This window comes from Pongo pygmaeus, chromosome 2, assembly GCF_028885625.2.
Source record: "Pongo pygmaeus isolate AG05252 chromosome 2, NHGRI_mPonPyg2-v2.0_pri, whole genome shotgun sequence".
NCBI lineage: Eukaryota > Metazoa > Chordata > Mammalia > Primates > Hominidae > Pongo > Pongo pygmaeus.
This window is the reverse complement of record NC_085930.1, coordinates 188,310,135-188,328,868: the sequence shown is the minus strand read 5'-3', so window position 1 is coordinate 188,328,868 and position 18,734 is coordinate 188,310,135. Positions and strand designations below refer to the sequence as shown.

The following is an 18,734-nucleotide window of genomic DNA, read 5'->3' as shown; positions in this document are numbered from 1 at the left end:
TGACTTCAAGAGGTTCATGGTCTAGTGAGGAAGGTATGAAAAGAAGCGTAATTTAGTATATGTGTGTTGTAATAGAGGCTATGGAAATACAGAAGAGGGAGAGATAGACTGTCTAGGAGAGTGAGTCTGGGAATACTTTACTCAGGTTATATATAAACTGAAGATAGTGTACCAAGATCAACATGTTACTGGATAGGAGAAGCCATAGCAAAAAAGGCTGTGAACCACAGAACAGCATGAGCACAAGAACAGAACAGCATGAGCACAAGAACAGAACAGCATGAGCACAAGAACAGTCCACAACAACCTAGGTGAGCATGTAGCAGTTCAGAGTGACTACACTGTAAGGTGTCCATGAGAAAAAAATGTAGAAAATGAGCACAGAAAAGAAGGCTGATGCCAAATTTTGAGAATTACAGTAAATTAATGAGACTGCATGTTATCCCAAGGTCTGTTCTTCAACATCTTGTCCTGGGATCATATGCGTAAGGATCATGAGAGGGAAGCCTTATTAAAATTCAGGTTCCAGGCTCAACACAGTGGCTCATGCCTGCAATCTTAAGGCTTTGGGAGGTGGAGGTGGGAGGACTACTTAAGCCCAGGAGTTCAAGGCTGCAGTGAGTTATGATCAGCCACTGCACTCCAGCCTGGGTGTCACAGTGAGACTCTGTTTCAAAAAATTAAAATAAAAATAAAATTCAGGTTCCCAGTACTATGGATCCACTGAACCAGAATTTCTAGGGTCTGGATAATTTGCACATTATCAAGTCTCCTGGGTGATCTTATACAACCCAACTTTGAGAAGCATCAATATAGGTCATAAGGAATTACTAAGCTTCAAGCAGATCAATTTTGTATTTTAGGGTGATTATCTTAATAGCAGTGTGAAAGTAGTGTTAATCTCCCCCCAATCTCTTCCATACAGCCTAGTTATAATAGCACACACACAAAATTCTGCTATTTACCTGATAATTTTTACAGCAGTGTGGAAAGTAAAAGAGGAGAGTAGAAAAGTAGAAGGACAGGTAGGGACAGTAAAGTGAATGTGAAAGGAATAAACTAAGGCAGTGATTATGAGAAAAGATGGGGCTAAAATCCAGAGACATTTCTAAGAAAGAATACCCCAGATTTGGTAATCAGTTGGATTTGGCAGGTCAGAAGGGATAGAAGCAAGGTTAGCAGAAATTTCTTTTCTTTTTTTTTTTTTTTGAGACAGAGTTTCACTCTTGTTGCCCAGGCTGGAGTACAATGACGCAATCTTGGCTCAATGCTACCTCTGCCTCCCGGGTTCAAGTGATTCTTCTGCCTCAGCCTTCTGAGTAGCTGGAATTACAGGTATGCGCCACCATGCCCGGCTAATTTTATATTTTTTAGTAGAGACGGGGTTTTGCCATGTTGGTCAGGCTGGTCTTGAACTCCTGACCTCAGGTTATCCACCTGCCTTGGCCTCCCAAAGTGCTGGGATTACAGGCATGAGCCACCGCGCCCAGCTGGTTAGCCCAAATTTCTAACTTAGGTAAGTAATGATGTTATTAAATTAGAACAGAAAAGGATCACATAAAATAGAGATGTGAAAACATTCTGAAAACAAAATCTAATTGTAAGGTATTAATCAGTTTCCTTTCTAGAGTGCTTCCCACATTTTTCCTTTTCTTAACTTGGATGGAAAGTGTATTCATATTTCTTTCAATGTAAATGAATCCCAAGTTTATTATAGAAATTTATTCACTTAAGCACTGACTGAAAGGTCTATTATGGGCCTGGTATTGTGCTCTGTAAGTATTGGAAACATAGCGGTGCACAGATGAATGATGAAACCAAAAGAAAACGTACCTAAGACACCATATTAGCATCTTTTATGTATTCTCTTACAGCTTTTTTGTCTGGATATTTTTGGTTTATTTCTTTGTTTTCTATAGTTTTGTATACTTGTACTCATATAGTATACATAATTTTGTATCTTTTTTCACTACAAAAACATTTCTGCAAATTATTGTAAACTCTTCATAGATATTTTCTATGACAATCTATTTCCATGGGAGATGTTAAACAGTTTAGTTGTTAAATACATAAGCTGTTGTAAATTATTATGTCTAATGCTGCAAAGAGAATTATTGGGTCAAACGGTATGTTGATTTTAAAGGCATGCAAATTGTTCATGTGCTTTCCGAAAGGGTTAAACCAATTCAGACTGTCAATGGAAATAAATGGACAAGCACATTTGATGGCACCCTCACCAGCAAAAACATCATTAGAAAAATACTTTTGCTAACTCAAAAGTAAAAAAAAAAAAAAAATCACTACATCTTAAAATTTCATTTCTTCAATTACCTGTCAGGGAAAAACATGTCCCTTATGCTTGTACCTGCATTTCCTCTTTAGTAAATGAGCCCAACTTCTCAAATTCTTTGCTCATTCATCCATATGAGTCATGGTGCTTTTGAAAGTATTTGTAGTAAAAATTTAAAGACAAACATCTATTGAATTTTTGCAGAACTCTAATCCTGGTCCGCACATCTTTTAATTTGTTCACTTGTATGGGGGTTGGGGGAAGACGAGGTGAGAGAGAGATTTTTTCTTTTTTCTTTTTTTAAAGATAGGGAGTCTTGCTAGCAGGCTGCATTTGAACTCCTAGGGTCAAGCAGTCTTCCTGCCTCGGTATTCTGAGCAGCTTGGACTAGAGGGGCACATCGCCATGCCCCAATCTTATTTGAGAGTTGAACGAATGATCGTTCCCCCTTTTGAGTACTTACAATTCTTGAAGCTTTGGAAAGTATTTCCCCATTCACATAAATGTCTTTTTAAAATGACACTAGGCATAAGTTTACTCTTTTCCAATTAACTCTTCAACTTACCTAGACTTTACTTTGGTATGTAAGATGAAATAAAGATTCAAATGTCTATTTTCCTAAGTATTTAATACTCTCAAAAACATTTACTAAGTCTTCCTTTTTCTCCTAATTTCTGATTACTTCTTTATCATATTTAGAGTGTTTCTGGGATCTCTATTCCCTTTTACCAATTTTACTATCAATGTGTATGCCAGTATTCAACTCTTTCATTTACTCTAATTGTATAGTATATTTTGATAGCTAATAAACTACAGGGTTAGCTCTCTGTCCTTCATTTTCCACTCAAAAGATACCTTACTTTTATCTGTTTACAGTTTCTCAGACAAAATTAAAAATTATCTTGCTAATTTCTCATTTTTTTTTTTTAAGAAGAGAATTAGGCTAAACCTGTAATTTAATGAGGAAAACTGGTATCTGTAATTGCTGGACTTCCCATTCAGGAACATGATATTCCTTTCCCTGTACCCTCCAACATCCCAGTAGATTTTTAGGTTTCTTCACATTAGCTCATTTATAATTTTATATTTTCTGTTACTGTTCTAAATGGTTTTTTTCCTGCTTTCTAAACAATTACTGCTATCTAAGGAAGAACTATTGATTTTTAAATATTTGCCTTACATCTATTTACTCTATAATTCTTATTCATTCTAACAATTTCTCAGTTGACTCTTGGTTTTCCTAGGAATGAAATCCTATCATACCAGGCCAGGTATGATATTATGTCTAACTTAGGCATGTAATCCCAATACTTTGGGAGACTGAGGTAGGCAGATTGCTTGAGCCCAGGAGTTCAAGACCAGCCTGGGCAACATGGCGAAACCCTGTCTCTACCAAAAATATGACAAATTAGATGGGTGTGGCAGAGTGTGACTCTACAACATGTGTTTAGATAATGTGTTTATCTACTTGTAGATAATTTCTACAAGTAGAAATTATCCTTAAAATGCAAAGACGGCTTAATACGGCCACAACAAACTATCATCTGTGCATGTGTATTCTCTTTGATGCATGTATGTATACATATAAATTCACACTGTTTTAAATACATGTATTGCATATATTGCATATATAACTTCATCATGTTTTAGATTTCTGTGTATGTTTTATACAGAGATAAAATGTATATTTCTGTACAAGGTGATATATAAAAACTATATACATTGTACTTTATGAGTAATTAAAGAGATTTTTCAAGGAAAACGTTGACCGTACAATCACAGAGTATGTTTGTGTTGTTTACCATTATATACCCAGGGTCTACCACATTGTCAATTATAGGGTATACTGAATAAACAGGAAATAATGTTTAATCACTCAGCTACTTTTTTTTTAAATATAAATATACATATAGTGATATTTTCTCAGCCCAAATTCTGAAGGGGCTTTTGAAAAATCTGTTTCATTCCCCAGATGAATTACTTGAGTCATATTAGAACAATATGGAAATGGAACATTTGGAATTGCAACCATCTCACAACATCTGGTCCTATGACCACTGGACTTTCTGTTATTTCTTTATTTAATTATCACTTTTTGAGACAGAGTCTCATTCTGTCACCCAGGCTGGAGTGCAGTGGTGTGATCTCAGCTCACTGCAACCTCCAACTCCCGGGTTTAAGTGATTCTCCTGCCTAAGCCTGCGGATAGCTGGGATTACAGGCATGCGCCACCACACCCAGCTAATTTTTTGTATTTTTGGTAGAGATGGGGTTTTGCCATGTTGGCCAGGGTGGTCTTAAACTCCTGACCTCAAGTGATCTGCCCGCCTCAGCCTCCCAAAGTGTTGGAATTACAGGCGTGAGCCACCACGCCCAGCACTTCCTGTTATTTCTTTCTCCTATCTGTTCTGTTGTATGTCTATGGATTTGCTAAAGGAAATTCAATGATACTAGGCAGAATTTACTTTATAAAAACACTAAGCAGGTTTCTGTTACCCCCTTTGCCTAGAGACAAGAAGACAGAAAATGTAAATAAGGTGACAAATCTATGTGTTACTTTCACCTCCTATGGAATCATCACTCCCTTTGTGCAAACACCCAATTTTTGTCCTATCTGCTCTGTGTGGAGAAGCACCACTTCCCTTAAGGCCTTATAATGAGAAGTGTACCCTGAGCCTCCTGTGCCATTCTTGTTAGCTAGACAGAAGACATTGCTACTGTGCCAAGAAGACTTGATCTCTCTTACACCGAGGAAGAAGGGAAGGTCTGATGCAATGAAACAGGACATTTGCTTATAATTCTAGATCAGAACCGTAATAGTCATTTGCCTACTAACTATGTAACATTGAACAAACTACTGTTTTGTGAGCCTGAAAAGTTGGTACTAAGTAGCTAGTAACTGAAAGAGATATTTCTGGGGTGCCATGTTCTAGAAAGGAGTATGTGCAAACAAACATAGTCTGTGATTGTACAGAATCGACATTTTTCTTGAAAAATCTCAAGTCATCCATAAAGTACAAAGTATGTGGTTTTTGTATACCACACTGTACAAAATTGTGTGTTGTACAAAGATATAATGCACATACAGCAATCTAAAACAATAAAACTATATATGCAATATATAAAATATACATAGAATTAAAAAGGGTGTAGGCTTACATGTGGGCTGCACATGTCACATGTGTGTACATCAAAGAGAATACATGACAGTTTCTTGTTGCCATATCTGTAGGCCACATTGGAGACCAATACAATTGCTCAGCAAGCCCAAACAGCAGTTTCTCTTCCAGCACCGGATCAAACTGCTGTTTCTTTGGTTGGGCACTACAGGCAAGGTATTAGAGGCCATGTTGTATGAACATTACATGTCTGAATAACAGAATCACACTCAACACAGAAAAATGTACTTACCTAGACCTAGGCACGGAGACCAACCGAAAGAATGGCAAATTCTTATCTTTAAGTGTCTACTTTGAAGCAAAAGCTCAGTAGTGAGATTTGATTTGCAATATTTACATTAGTTATGTGCTACATAACAATGTTCTGGTCAACTGTGGACTACATATACAACAGTGATCCCGTAAGATTAATGGAACTGAAAAACTCTCATCATTTCGTGACATCATAGCTGTCATAACATTGTAGCACAATTACTTTACTTTTTAAAAAATCTAGTGTAGCCTAAGGGTGCAGTGTTCATCAAGTCTACAGTAGTGTGTAGTAATGTCCTGGGCCTTCACGTTCACTCACCATCACTCACCAACTCACCCCGAGTAACTTCTAGTCCTGCAAGCTTCACTTATGGTAAGTGCTTTATACATGCATACCGTTTTTTAAATTTTTTACACCGTATTTTACTGTACCTTTTCTATGTTTAGATATATTTATATATACAAATACCACTGTGTTACATTTGCCTGTGGTATTCAGTATAGTAATATACTGTACAGGTTTGTAGCCCAGGAGTAACAGGCTGTACCAGATAGCATAGGTGTTTAGTAAGCTATACCATCTATGTTTGTGTCAGTACACTCTGTGGTGTTTGCACAATGATGAAATCATCTAATGATGCATTTCCCACCACACATTGCCACTGTAAAGCTACACATGACCGTATTATTTTTGTCACGTTTTTATGTCTGACTGAGTAGGTACAGTTGATTTCATGTAAAATAAATTAAGGTGAGATTTCACTGTACTAATTAGATGTGGGACTTCATTTTCCTAATCATGGAAATGAAGTGATTACACATGTATCAAAGTGTTATTGTGAGGATTAAGGGAGGCAGCATATACAAAGTCCATAATGTTCCCCCTCCTCAGATTTATATTAAAGTTTGGGTTTATGGGAATTCAAAATACACACATTTGTGTGTACATATAGAAAAATCAAGAAAACTTCTTCCACGGGTTTCAGCTATAACTCTTCGTGATGTCATTTAAAAATAAGTAATAAATTCTTAACTTCAATGCCTAAATTAGTCATAATCCCATACTATGGAAACAAACTCTTGGTCAGCACCAGGGCAATCCAATGTCATGTTATTTTTTCATTGTACATATCACCCCCTAAAAGAGACAAAATTATATGCAGTTTTTCATGTACAAAAAAGCTTGGAAGCATGCTTAATAAAAATCATTCTTTAAAAGCACACAACAATGAAAACAATTACAACAAAAATCGCAGATAATTTCTGAAGAAACCTCCATATATGTTAACAACAACATATGTAGTTTTTAAAAGTGTGTAGATTTTACTATTATCCTGGTATATGAGAAATACAAACCATGAAATCATCAACTTTAGAAAAATAAGTTACCCTGCATGACCATCAAGAGCAGTCTAGCCAAAACCGCTAAAACGCAAGAACATAAACATATATACATTTTCCATAAACTTAAATATGAGTGAATAGTCTCATTTACATAAAGTAGTAACAACAGTACTAAAACCAGGTAGCCGATACCACAGAAACTTGTATCAGTGGCACCACATAGCTATTTGGTAATTAAAGGTAAAGACTTAGAGATTGAACTGATGGAAATAATTAAAACACATGGTTGCTTTCCTTATTTTTACATAAATGACTTGTAAAGTTTACACATGTCCATTGAGTGTCCTAGGTAACAAACAGAATGATACACAAAAGAGTTAAATATTATATTCAATAAAGACTTCATAGTAAGTAGAATGGACAAACAAGATACAAGCAGCTTGAAAACAGGACGTGAGATTTCTTTAAAAGCCCTGTAATATAAGGACTATGTGACAATACGACACAACTCTTGTCTTTAGTGCATGAAAAAAAGACAAGACAGGGAAAGGAAGTATCTAGCAGCACAAAACAAAACTGCTTCAATGGTAGAGTGCTATTAAGTGCTGGGAATTCGAAGATTCCAGGAATGTACAGGGAAAATCAATCCACAGGAAGCACAGACTAGATGTGAAAAATGTACATTCACTTACTTAATACCTTCTGTCCATTAATTCCTCATTCCTATTAAACTAAATATCCATATGCTAACTTCCCTTAGGATTAGGTATGAAACAGCATTCAGATTCCTAGAGCTAGAATGAAATTTATAAGTTTTAACAAATAAAAAGCAAGCAGTATTGTAAAGAACTGAAAACGGCTCTAAACTTGTTTGAAGGCAACCTTACTGCCCACTATCCAGAAATTGGATCCACTGGTAAATTCTTGGAAGGGGCAGAATTCAATTCACTTCATAATGTTAAAGCCCCCAAATAAATGGATGAATGTAACATGGTTCTTACTCTCAAGGAGTTCACAGATACTTACTGAGTGCTTACTATGTACAACACACTTTACTAAATGCTTTCAAGTATTATTTATTTAATCGTCATTACAACATTGTGATGTAGGTAGTTATTACCCCTCATTTACGAATGAAGAAATACGTATTACCCGGAGAATATTTAACAGGTTAAATAACTTGCCCAAAGTTACAAAGCTAGTAATCTCGATAGTCTGCATCTAGAGAACATGCTCTTAACCATTATGAGATATATTTAGGAAAAGGCAAGGAAAATTAAAGAAGTCTAAGTACACTGACCATATTTTGTGGCTTTTCTAAGACTATCCTGACGCAAATATCCTGTCCCATTGTCAGATTACGTGCCTCAATTTTGATTGGTAAAAAAAAATTAGTTTTAGAGTAAACAAACATACATGTCTGATATTCATACCAAACAAACAAAAAAGACCATAGCATGATACATTTAACTGTGCTTTAGCAGTTATACACTGGTAGATTTACTCAAAATGATTTTGAAGAAATCTGGAGTCTCATAATATCACTAGGGAATCTGAAAGCTGGTCATTCCTAGTGAAGAAAAGTCTCTACGCTGTAAAATTACTAATATTTTAAACTGTTCTGAGTTTTACTACCACTGTTATTATCAAGTATAGAAACTGCTTTGAAAAAGTCATGTTCAACTTTTACAATTGGTATATAGTTAGAAAAAAGAACACAAATATCACTTTCATAAATACCATAAGATGCTGCCTATCATGGTCTCAACTGCAAATAATAGTAGCCATTAGATTTTAAGAAAAGCTTCATACGGCATATAACTTTAAAATGACATTACTATGCATTGATATACGTATAAAAGTTAGGGTTCCAAAATGTAATTCTTTCCTTTCCCTGCTATCATGCACGGTTTCATTTCAGATCGGAGTTTATAAGTAGTGTCTAATTTCAATATTTTTTCCACAAATTTTCCCACTAATGCTGCTTTGAATTTGATGATATACTCCATAAATCTATATTCACAAAATAGTGGCTGACTTAGCAAAAAATTCCAAGGATGTTTAGCTTGCCAAAGACGTTAACCTCCTAAGAAAAAAATACAGTTCAGTCACCGTGGGGCTAAAGGCAGTCAGTTGTTTTGAAATACAATAGTACTTTCAGGTCTAGACCTGCCATAAGTCCATCATGAAAAAGAACTTGGAAAAGCAAGAACTCTCAAAGAAAAACAAGCCGCAGAAATATGCTTAGCTTGTTGAAAAATGAGTACATCCTCAAAATAACTCTAAATAGTATCTCATTACCTGGGCAGTGTGCTGGTTAAAAAATATTCAAAAGTTGAAGGTAATTCGAATATTAACAGAAAAAAAACAATAAATCAATAGCATAAACATCACTGCTTTCTGATCAAATACAATGATTTCTGTCATCTTTCCACACTTATCTGCACAACTGAGGATAGACCTAGAAAAAAGAGGCTTACCATGCCTACAGATTCATGTTTCTAAGATTAGAACACATTTTCTGAAAACCACCTAGAGGGATGAGTTACCAAGGGAAATATGGAACATACTTTCCTAGAAGTCTTCAACAAGTAAGGATGATGGCCAATGGCTATTAAGGGTGCTGTGACAAGCCTGCTGGCCTTTATAACCCTGGCAACTAGTGCGCAGTAGATGACCTACTCTCAATGTCTGGCAGTCATTTAATTGCTCCCAGTGCCAGTAACCAAAATTTTGACCACACCTGTAGCAATTTATTCTCCAAAGTCACTAACAGTTTCAAAAAAGGGGGGAAAAATCCTTCCACTCCATTCTTTTCCAATGGCAGCTTTTCTCTGCCACAGAATTTCACACAAGGGCCTTTAAAATATGTGCAAATTTATAAACAGGCAGACAAAATGATCTTAGCTTCTGAAAATACAACAAACTGAGCTAGACTGTCTTCCCTCTAGGGAGTGATTTACTTACTCTTCCCTGAAATAAAAAACAGGCTTTAACATACTAGGAATCTCAGCGTTTGGGAGTTGTATTAGAAATTTTGCAGGTGAAGAAACAAGCTCTGAAAGGCCAAGATCTTAGGCCAAACAGCTGGTTAATAGATGAATGGAGAAACTGTGTTTTCTGATTTGTGATCGAATTTTTTTTCACCACAGCACACAACGTCTCTGTAACCTAACAATCTTTGCCAAAATGTCTCCAAATATCAATAGAAATAGGCAACTAGTTAATAACTTATACAAAAGTGTTTCTTATATACAGTTATCCCTTGGTATCTATAGAAAATTGGAGATTGGGTCTAGGACCCCTGTAGATACCAGAATCCATAGATGTTCAAGTCCCTTATATAAAATGGGGTAGTAGATGCATATAACCTACTCCTGTATATTTTAAATCATCTCTAGATTACTTATAATACCTAATACAATGTAAATGTTATGTAAATAGTTGTTCCACTGTTTTGTTTAGGGAATAATGACCAAAAAAATCTGTATATGTTTAGTACAGAAATAACTATCCTTTTTTTTTCTAATATTTTCAATCCATGGTAAGTGGAACCCATGGAGGCAAAACCCACGAATACAAAGGGCCAAATCTGTGCTCAATAAATGATCAACTAAGACTGGCACACAGCAATTTACCTGCTTTTCAGATAAAGCGTATGGCTCCTGATAGAAATATAAGAAAGCATTTTTATTCCTAAATATGATTCTATGTCACAAAGATCAGTGCTTACTGATCACCTACATTTGGACACTACAGTATGTGCTGACGATACAACAATGAACACAACACAGCCTCCTCCTGTTCAAAAACATATGCCTAAAATCCTCTTCATAATAGTGCCTTAATTTTTGTTGTACTTATAAGACATATTCGTCCACTGAGCCTTGCTAACTCCTGGTGAGTTAGGAGAGTTATGATTAGAGCAAAATGATTCTATCCCTATAAAGTTTTTTTTTTTCACATCACAACACTGATTTCCTTGGCTTCTACTATACAAATACTTAAAATCCGAGGTGTACCTGACAAGCATAGTCTGTAAGAATTCTTACAGATTTTTAAAAATCCCTAATTTATTTCAAATGGCAATGCTGGCCATCATACAGACCCCTTTGTAACAATCGCAATAATGTACAAAAGTTGCGAAAACACAACCTCTTATAAATGAGTACAATTTAAATTATCAAGCTAACTACCAAAGTGATACTTGAGAAATGAGTACATTGTCAGGCCAAATATTAAACACTATGCTTCTGTTAAATATAAATTTAAAATAATACTTAGTACGTATACATTTTTTCCTAGTTTTATGCAACTTGTGATTATTTAAATTATCTCATTAATTATGTTACTTAGCAAGCAACACATTACAATTTCTATTGTATCAATATAGAAGACGACACAAAAATGTGTTACAATCTGTCCCCCACCACATACATATACAAAGTAGCAGTCCGAAGGGGAATTTAGTCCCTTAGGCCAGTGGTCCCCAACTTTTTTGGCACCAGGGAGCAGTTTTGTGGGAGACAATTTTTCCACGGATTGGGGAAGTGTGGGGGTGATGGTTTGGGGATGAAACTGTTCCACCTCAGATCATCAGGCATTAGATTCTCATTAGGAGCAGGCAACCTAGATCCCTTGCATGTGCAGTTCACAATAGGGTTGGTACTTCTATGAGAATCTAGTGCCGCTGCTGCTCTGACAACAGGCAGAGCTCATGTGGTAATGCTGGCCCCCACTGCTCACCTCCAGCTGTGCAGCCCGGTTCCTAACAGGCCAGGGACAGGTACTGGGTCTGCTGGCCAGGGGACCCCTGTTTTAGGCATCTAAACCAGAGCTCTCTAATACATATTAGACACAGCTTCACTTTAAGAACTATTTGAAGAAAAAGATAGCTGTAAAATTATTACAAATTTACAAACTTTTTATTGGAATATTTTAACTTAAAACTCCCTAAACTGTATAGGTAGAGAGGGAAAGAAAGAACACCTAAAAAGTCCTTAACAAGGATCAACTGATTCATATAATAAAGAATTAAATGTGAATAAGGTATATAGTGATAAAATATTAGCAGTATATCCAATAGCTGAATAATCTTTTTGAATGATGGAAATCTCTAGCTTTGAAGCTGAATCCTCAGACTTTAACTACATATTGCCTCATATTTCTCTTTTATATCCTAACACTTCAGTTTCCCCTATCCACAGTTTTTAATTTTTATTACAGTATTTCTTCCAAATAAGTTACTTATAAAATACACTTTCACATAAACTTAAAGGAAAACTCAGGCAAGCAAATTTGATTTATACAAAAATAAGACTGGTAACAAGAAACTTCTGCAGAGCAATGTTTTGAGTATTCCTTATCTGAAACACTGGAGACCAGAAATATTTCAGATTTCAGATTTTGGAATATTTGCATATACATAATGAGACATATTGGGGACCTAAGTCTAAACACAAAATTCATTTATGTTTCACATATACCTTATACACACAGGCTGAAGGTAATTTAATACAGTATTTTAAATAACTGTATGCATGAAACAAAGTTTGTGTACCTTGGACCACCAGAAAGCAAAGGTGTCAGGTGTAGAATTTTCCACTTATGGCCGTACGTTGGCACTCAAGAAGTTTCAAATTTTGGAGCATATAAAATTTCAGATTTTCAGATTAGGGATGTCTAACCTGTATTACATTCTGTGTAAGTTTACTTTCAATATTACCAAATAAATAAAGGTAATATATATAACACAATATTAAATTTTAAAACATAGTTCCCAAGTAGAGAAAGGTATCAACAACTTCAGTCTGCTGATATCTGTAACTGCTAATCTGACATTGAAAACATTATTTGTGCCTATGTTCTGGAATTAGTCCTGACCAGAAGACCAATTTTTCCTATATTTCTTATATCACCTGAAAATTACTAAATAATGGTTCCTGAATTTTAAGGTTTGGTGAACAGAGATTACACCAAAATCTTTGGATTTTCTTTTATAAATCATCCTTAATTTGTTTCCTTTTTTTAGAATGATGAAGTCTGATTTTACTTATCTTTGGAGACAGTGTAAGTTCATCAGTTTAGACTGTACCCTCCCGCATATTATTATATATGTATGAATAGCTTGGCACTTGCTATTCTTTCTTGGTTGAAACTTCCAGGCATAATTATTTCCCAAGCAGGTTGACTAACACCTGGGTGTTTGACAGTGGAATGGGGTTCTGAGAGACTGAAACCAAATGTCACAGTGTTTTTTGGTCCCTAATCTCACCTGCAGTGCTAACAGTCAGCAAAGGGGAAAATAGGATTTATTACATAAACTGTATCCTTCTGTTATCTCAGATAAGTCCACTCATGAGATCTAACACTTCCTAAGGAGAAAGGAAATGAACATTTATTAAGCACCTGATCCAGGGCAAGAACTCTCTTGGATCTACATTATGTCATTTAATTCAACAACTCTATTGAATAGTAATCACCCCCATTACAGATAAGAAAATCTGTCCAAAGTAATCCTGCCAGTAAGTTTAAGAACTAGGTTTTGAACCATGGTGCCTCAGATTCCAAAGCCAATACTGTTGATACTCTCAGAATTTTAAGGCTAGATCACTGAGAACCACGTAGAGCACCTCGTACAATCCTTCTATATTATACATGACACCCAAAGAGATTGAGACGTGCCCAAATGTTTGTGGTGAAATAGGGGTAAGAATTCAAGTCTCCTGATTTCCAGTGCAGTACTATATATGATAATCATCTTCATTTTTTGCGTGTGTGTGTATATGTCTGAGGTGGAATGCCACTCCATACAATTTATAACATCTCAACTGTCCCCAAATGAAATTCATATGTGTGGCAATTTCAGGGTTGTACATTTTTAGTGACCAAAAATATTAAATGAAATTGGCAAGAATATAAACTGGTGCTTATGAATCACTACATGTTTTAAAGAAGTCTGTCTCTACTATATTTATTTGTTCAGTCAAGTGCTGTAATGTACAGGCTACTGTGCTTGACAATAAGAATACAACTGTACAGTATATAAGATAGGAGTCCCTATCCTCATGGAATTTACAGCCTGGTAGAGGATATGGACAAAGAAATAGGCAATTACAATGCAGTGAGGTTAATGCTATGACAGTGGGAGTACACGATGCTATGGGAACAGGAAGCAGGGATACCTAACTCAGGCTAGACTTTTCAAAGGAGGTGATGTGAAAGATGAGTAGGAGTCAACCAGTTAAAGAAGGAGAATGGAGTGTTCAAATGTCTCAGGAAGTACAAACTGTATTTGCACAGGAGAGTATGAAAAGACCAAGGGAGCTGCAGGAGTAGGGAGGAGAAATAAACCTAGAGAAAGAAGCAAGGACCAAATCATACAGGTCCTTGACAGCCAGAGCTTTACATTCTTTTCTATTAGCATTTCCTGGTGAACTTCAAAACAAACAAACAAAACACAGATAACTGGGATCCATCTCAGACCAATTAAATCAGAATCTCTGGGGATGAGACCAGAGTACTTTTAAAAAGCTCCCTAGATTATTCTAATGTGTAGCCAGGATTGAAAACCACTGTTTATGATGTAAAGGAAATTAAATAAAGATATTACTGCAAATATAGGAAATGGAGATCTTCAGTAATTAAGCCTCCTTGGGCCCTAATTTCTTCAGTTCTATTAAAAAACAGGCTGGAGATTAGACGCAGCATGATACAGTGAAAGGAGTCGGAAAATGTTGGTTTTGTCAATGAGTCTGTCACCTGCCAACTGACTTCAGATTAGAATACCATTTCTTAGGGATAGTAATACTACTCTGTCTACGGCACTGTTAATATAGCTCAAGGTAATACTTAAGAAAAACTATTTGATAACTGTGCTAATAAAATGTAAACCATGATATTCTAAGACATATACTTCTAAAGCTGAATAATTTTTAAGATTGTAAATACTTTCACTGGAGATGAAATATTTTATAATGCTTAAGAAACACTTCATTTAAAGAATCACCCCTATCTTGGAATTCAAGATATAAAATAACAAAATAGAGAACTGATCCTTTTAATGCTACTGTAGCTGCTCAAGAGATCAAACGGGATTAAGTTACCTCTCTTCAAATAAACAGATCAACAGAGCAAGTGCCCTTTAAATGGTAATCGTAATTGTTTAAAAATCTTTATTCAGTAAAGGGCACTTATAAGAAGCGGCACACAAAGTAAACTGGTTTAGAGAAAAAGTTATTACAATCTACTTTATGTTGTGTATTATTTATAAGTTTGGGTTTTTTGTTTTGTTTTTTAAGGGGATACTGATTTGGGATGGAGAGGACCTTATCCTGACAGGAAGGAAGCTCTGCCACCAGAAAGGCTGTTCCACGCACAGAGCAAGCAAAACCACTGCATTTTTACAGTCTCCCTTTTAAATATATCAAGGCCCATGACAATTTACACTTCCATGAAGCCATTTTTCAGTTTAAGTACAATATTTGTATTTGATAATATCTCTTTAATGCTATAACCAATTTAGTTAAAATTTTTTTAACTTTAAATAAAAACACTCTTCTATATTTACAGGTGTTTCATTTTTAATTATTTAAAACTGACGGGAATGTCTTTAAAACTTTATACGCACAATCATACAATATTAATATTCCTTTACTTTCTTGTTATTTCCCCCATGATGCTATTATTACGATATGCTATCATTTTTGTAATCAACTTTTGTGATTTTAATAGGAAAGTACTCTATTTTGAAAAAGCACAAGAAACTTTTGAAAAAAGCTATGAAGTTTTATTTTGTCCCAAAATGTGAGATGAAAAAACTTAAGCAAAATACCCACACACACACACGTAAACACACACAGTCCTCTTCAGATAATTTTGGCTGATGACACTGCAGAACAGTTAATCTGATAATTAAAATTTTCCAGAACATGTGATGTTTAGATGGAGATCTATGCTGTCAATCGGACTTCAGTGCTTCAGTTAAAAGAAAAAAAAAAACAAAAAAACTTAAAACCTGAATACAAAGACACGTTAAATTGTTAAGACTGTAGTTGCTCTGAGAGCAAAGTGTTTCGATTTATCCAAACTAACTTAGCAACACGGTATTTTGAGTATTTTCCAGAAGTTTTCTTAAAACACTCAATCCAGCACATAAACAAATTTTGTACGGTGCAATGTAAGCAAATACTCAGAAAAATTCAATTTCTAAGCAGGATAACATATGACCAATACTGCCCTCAGTGGTTCAAAAGTCGCAGTAGAAATGATCCCCTGAGATAACCTGGAATTTACCTACCCAAGTATTCTAAGGGGTTCTCCCCGGCCACACAAACTATGATTCAAAATATCGTTCCGAAAACCCAGGTCCTGCATGTGCACAAAGGCGCAGTGCTGGAATGAGGAAGCTTCACCAAGATGAAATCAAAACTCTAATTCATTAAAGAATATGCAGACTGTTTTCTAGAAAGCCCCTCTTGTTGCGCTCCCTTTACCCTTTATTTAACTATGTAAACAGCCTCAATTATTGACATTAAAAAAACAGCTTTCGATTCCCAAGTCTGGTAACATGGTTGGCCACCATCACTATTCCTTTAGCATCCTAAAATAAACCCCTCAAGCCGAGGTCAAAAACACGCCGGCCGAAGGTCTGGTGTTTACATAGCCCAATCCCGGGCCCTACCCTACCTTTCCGAGCCACTTAGGAGCCATGAACAGGCATCACATAATACACTTAGTAAAGACACAAGTCACATGAGTCAGTGTCTCAGGTCTATGAATGAAAGATCTAAACGTTTGTCTCAGCTAAAAGGAAAAAACAACCTCGAAAGGAAGGGTGGGAGGGGAGCTGGCGGGGGTGAGGGGAGCGGTGTTCCTTCCATACCCCTGCCGGGCGATTTAAACCCAGTAAGAGGCAAACGCAGGGCCGCCAGGCTGGCGGGGCCGGAGTCCTCGGGCGTGACAGCCCCTCAGGAAAAGCTCGCGGTTCCGCGCCCGGGTCCCTTGCGCCGCGGTGCTCGCGGCAGCCCCTCCACCCGCGGGCTGGGTGGGCGTGCAGGGCGCGGGAGACGGAGCCACCGCGGCCGGGGCGGCGGCCCTGGGCGCACTTCCTCAACCTCCAGCCGCCCCGTCCCCAAAACTGGGAGTAGAAGGAAAGGAAGAGCGAGGCGGCAGCCAGAGAGAAAGGAGAAGGAGCGGCGAGCCCTCGCCTCTGCAGCTGGGAGAGGCCAGAGGCAGGCGAGGGAGAGGGAGCGGCGATCGCAGGCGAACTCCGCCGCGGGCCGACGCTGGGAGACGACCAGCCCGTAGCCCCCGCCCAACACGGCGGGCGCGCCCGGGAGTCTCCGGCACCCACCCGGTCCCCATTCCCACCGCACCCGCTCCCGGCCAGTCCGCGCTCTACTCACGCTCGGGGCTCTTCCAGGCTCCGCGGCTCTAACCGCATCGGGTCCCAGCCCCGCGGGCGGCGGCGGCGGCGCCGAGGGAGAGGAGAGCGGGCGGCACGGCCCCCGCCTCCCGGCCCCTCTCCCCCGCCGCTCCGGAGCTGCCCGGCCGGGCCCGAGCCCTGCCTCGCCGGCGGCCCCAGCCCCAGTCCCAGCGGCCGCGGCAGCAGCAGCCCGAGACCTCAGCGGCCGCAGCGGCGGCACCGGAACTGCCGCTTTCTCCTTCTCGCTCCCTCTCCTCGCTAGCCCCCGCCACACGCCCCCGCCCCCGACTCCTTTCTCCGTCGCCCCTGTTTTTTTTTCCTTTTGTTTCCAGAATAAACTTTATTGGTCTCTTTTTCCGCTCACATCGTGTAAACAAACAACGAACTCTTCCCCACCCCCTCGGCTCCCCCCCTCCTCCAGCAGAGGAGGGTAAGAGCTGAGGAGGGGCAGAGCCTACAATCCCCCGGAAGCAGATGCGTAAAGAAGCGGAAGTGAAATTGAGGCGAGGAAGAGCAGGAGTGGGCAAATAGGGTAACAATATGTGCTACTGCGCCTGCGTTTTGCTTTTCCGCCCGAAGTTTATGTACAGTTGTGGCTGCTCTTCTGACGTTTGTTTAATGATCCGTCTTCTGCAGTAGTGAGGGTGTTGTGTCATCCTAGGACAACATACATGTAGTATATTTGTTTCTACGAGCAGCAGGCGAGCTGGGGTAGAGATATAGAAAGGAATATTGGGAGCAAGTGGGTTATTTCACTTTTACACCCATAGAGGAAACGAGAATTAGTTCGGGCGTGAGAGGAGGTGCGGTGGCTAACCGCCGCTGTCAGTGGCTAACCAGCGTGGTTATGGATTCTATAATAGAAAGAATGCTTTTTACAAAGCGTTGCTGTGCGTTCTTCTGCCGACATGGTTTAAGTTGTATACCATCCCGAAGGCGGAATGCGCTGTCACAGCCCTCTGCAGTCCTCTGACTCACTTCGTGGAGACCTTTTGCTATGCCCTCATTTTTTTTTTTTTTAAATCGAATTCTGATTCGAACCAGCTTGTAGGATTCAATTCTAACTATTCAGAAGACGTGGGGGATTTTTCGCGTGATGCCAACAGAGACTTCAGAAATGTCATATAGGCTATAGATTTGATTCAAGGTAGTGTCTTGGTGCTGCGTACCTTAGAAGTCTGTTTGCTTGAGAGTAAATCAATCTGTTGACTTTTGAGATAACTACTGATAAGGGTTCGGTACT

At 38.1% G+C, this 18,734-nt stretch overlaps 1 protein-coding gene across 2 annotated transcripts in view; it reads right to left on the bottom strand.

The window, feature by feature from the left end:
* Positions 1–17,897, bottom strand: part of PIK3CA (phosphatidylinositol-4,5-bisphosphate 3-kinase catalytic subunit alpha) — an 86,401-nt gene extending 68,504 nt beyond the window's left edge. Inside the window, exon 1 of one of the 2 annotated variants that reach the window (XM_054483584.2) lies at positions 17,472–17,897. The gene's annotated coding sequence lies outside the window, so the exon portion shown is untranslated. Of the gene's footprint in view, positions 1–15,902; positions 16,832–17,471 lie in introns of those variants that run through there. The other variant, XM_063662448.1, reaches the window with a different exon arrangement.
* Positions 17,898–18,734: the final 837 nt, after the last annotated feature.